This window comes from Rutilus rutilus (assembly GCF_951802725.1).
Source record: "Rutilus rutilus genome assembly, chromosome: 15".
In the NCBI taxonomy this organism is placed as follows: Eukaryota; Metazoa; Chordata; class Actinopteri; order Cypriniformes; family Leuciscidae; genus Rutilus; species Rutilus rutilus.
The window spans coordinates 32,562,410-32,566,014 of NC_140220.1; positions in this window are offsets into that span (position 1 = coordinate 32,562,410).

Consider the following 3,605-nt stretch of genomic DNA (forward strand, 5'->3'; position numbering starts at 1 on the left):
AATGCACTATGAATTAGCATGAATGATCAAGGTATAATTAATATATGAATAGTTTTTAAACTTACAATAAACATTTTGCTATTTTTTTTATTAAAAGAAAACAAAATGGAAGACACAATCTTTCTGCTCAAACTGTGTATATAACTATTTTTAATAATATTGTTTTGCTTCTTTTGTATTTTGCATTTATATGTACTTTTACTTTCAATATTTAAGTAAAAAAAAAAAAAAATCATACTTAAGTACAATAAATATTTTCAGACTGAAGTAATGGCTGCTTTAAATTCAACTTTGCCATCACTAGAAAACATTACATTTTAAAATATATTTTAAAAACAGTTATTTTAAATTGTAATAATATTTTACAATATTACTGTTTTAATATAGTTTGATCAAATAAATGCAGCATTGGTAAAACTTGGAGATTGGACTTTTAGCCAAATTTGTATAATATATATATATATATATATATATTTTAAGTTCACAAAAATAATCTATATCTACTTAATCATTTATAATAATTTGTAGCAATTTGGATTTCAGAAAAGCTTCTATTGTGTTCCACAGGCATACAAGTTTGACACAACGTGAAGGTAAGTAATAACAGAGTTTTCAGTTTTGGGCAAACTAAGTTGTTAAATCTAATGTTGCAAAAATATATTAAGTTTGTGGAGGTAGAGTTCACTTACTTTTTCCGTGGTAACACGTGTTAAGTTTTGACGAATAACAAGGCATAGATTGATGACAGTGATAAGCGGAATCATGGAACTTGCCGTCATGCAGATGGATCTAATAATGTTTATGGATGAGTGAAAACATTCATGTTCTTTTACATGACTGTGGTATGAAGCAGAGCGAGATTGCTGATGAGTGACAGATATCAGCACCACACGCGAGTCTCGCAGATATTAGGGATGAGCACGAATATTAGAATTTTCGAATATTCGATCTGTAATTATTAATCGAATAATAAAATACTATTCGAATTTTACTACGTTGCTTTGCTGGCCGTTAATGCAGTGAGTTCATGATAAATCCCAAACATTAACTCACAGTTATAATTAAATGCACTGGGTGGCGCTGTGGAGCGTGTTTAACAAGTTGATTGTATTTGATCACATAATGTCGTCGTTGTCTGCCTCGCGAAGTTTGGAATTACTTAAATGAAAATGATATTACAAAATGGAATTACTTTTAATCAAATTAATGAATGAAACTGAGTTATCATAATATCACCACCACAATGAGAAATCACATGAAATCCAAACAGCATGACAGTCGAATGAGGAAAGACAGCTGTCCATCACTGCTGTCCGTCTCTGCAACGTCTGTCAGCGCAGCGCGTTTTCTTACTCGAGCATGTGGATATTATTGTTTTTCTCAACATGAACGTGAAAAAATACAACACGATAACCATATGCTGACTCGAGTGCATGTACAGGTTCTGTACGATAACTGCGCAGTCTGCTTTATTAGCGTTTTTTTCCCGTTCGCGCTGCTGGCACAGCGCGGATGAATCCAATGTTTTGAGGAGAATGTGCGGCTGTCAATCACCGCGCTCGTGTGGATACTGTCATTCGCAATCAAAGATTCTACTTTTTGGAAGTATGACCATCATAAGAATTTTCACCGGAAAATGTCGTCTAAACAAGTAAGTAACATCCACTTTTGTTCTGACCAACTAAGGGGAAAAAGCATTGCAGTAAATCACGCCGATTAAATCTAACGATCGCTTATCATATCACGTCAAACCGTGCAAATTATACTTTGTTCTCAAATTGTTAATGTTAACAACATCAGCATTGCGTGACTACATTTAATGCCCTTCCAATATTTATCCGCATGGGCCGGTTGCAGTCTCTTTTTTTCTCCGAAGTCCGAAGTCTTTCGCGTTTGTTCGGGTGAATCTCCAGTTGTCACTGGTGATTGTCGTTTGAACCTTTCTGGATCCGCCATCAAATTGTTACGTTTAATTATATCAAGTGCTGTGAGAAAAGGCTATAAATCTCCACCTCCAACATCCTCAAAGGCAATACAGCCTACTAGCCAAGACTCCTTCTTTATTTGCACAGATGTGACATAATGACGCAAAGACATGCTCAAATTTCCCGTGGAAATCCACCAGTACCACTGAAATTAAAAACATTATTTCAAGCTTACCGTTTTGAATCGAGCTAAGGCAAGCAGAGTCGTTTTGAACACTGGCTGGTTATAAATTTATTTCTGATCATTTTTAACCCAAAAAAAACTACGGACTGCAGCTTTAAATAAACTAAATTTCGAATTTTATGAGCCCAAATATTCGAATACAATATTTTTGAAAAATGGCCATCCCATCGGATAGAAATAAAGACATTTCATTCTACCGAACTACCCACAAGTGCTGAATTACTACTCACACAGGTCAGTTTATTTGACGAATTAAACTTGTGAGGTAACACAACGCTGTTTCACTTGGTCTAACATTACACTGTCATACTAAGCAGCATTTGAGTGTGTTGAAAGTTATAACGTTATTCTATGTGTTAGTTTGTTGGCTATATGAGACAAGCAGTAAGCTAGATCAAAATTAGAATAACATACTGATCATATTCTAACATTTCATCATGTCGTTGAGCTATTTAACATTGATTTGTTTTATGTACATTTGCTCACCTGTCTAATAAAGTACATGCAAGAGCGGCGTCTCTATCAAGCTTGTCGCGAAGCTCTCGGCATCTCGAAAACGATTTTAGTTCTCCTTTTGTCCCAAAGTCTGCTTGCAATGATCCATAATGTTTGAACGAAACAACAACAGCGTGCCGCTAAACATTTTGCAGTTGTCCACATCTGTCGCCATGGTTACTAGGGATAACGCGGATATTACGTCATTGACAGGCGACAAGTGACATGGGACGGGCACTATTTAAAATTGTGCATTTCTCAGAATTTACAAATTCTTGGAAACATTTAGCATAAAGTAAGTACATAATTGAAAGAAATATATAACATTATGCAAGTGGTTTTTGGATATTTTGATACAAAATTCTTACAAATTGTACCTTTAAGTGAAGATTCGTGCATAATTTTATACAGAAATGCATGCCAAGGTTCACATACTTTTACCTGCAACTGTATATGCAGCTATTTGCAGACATTGACTCAATTATCATCTCTATGTAGCCTTAACAACCATATTCCTATGCTGATTAGATTTACGCGCCGATCGCTGCCAGACACAGTCAGGCTTGTGTAAGCATCTGTGCCCACTTCTGGCCCTGGCATGGCGAAAAGCGGCTGGCACGAACCGAGCTGGTGTTGATACAGTGGTAGAAGGTGTGCGCCGCAGGTTCACTCAGGCTGAAGAGGAGCAGAGCAGTATGGGTAGCATGAGGTCATTCAACCGCTGCCCATTCATCAGCCTGCGCCACCAAGCCCCATAGCTCCTCTGTCACCTTGACAACACAGCCCACAGCAACCTGCCCTGCATGAAACCTAGCTATTGATTTCTCTCGCTCGTTCTCGCTCTGTGTTCAGCCGTTCGTTATTTCTCTCCCTCATTCTCTTTCCTCTCCTCACCACAATGTCCCTTTTCGTGTTTCCAGCTCTGTATACTACCACCAACA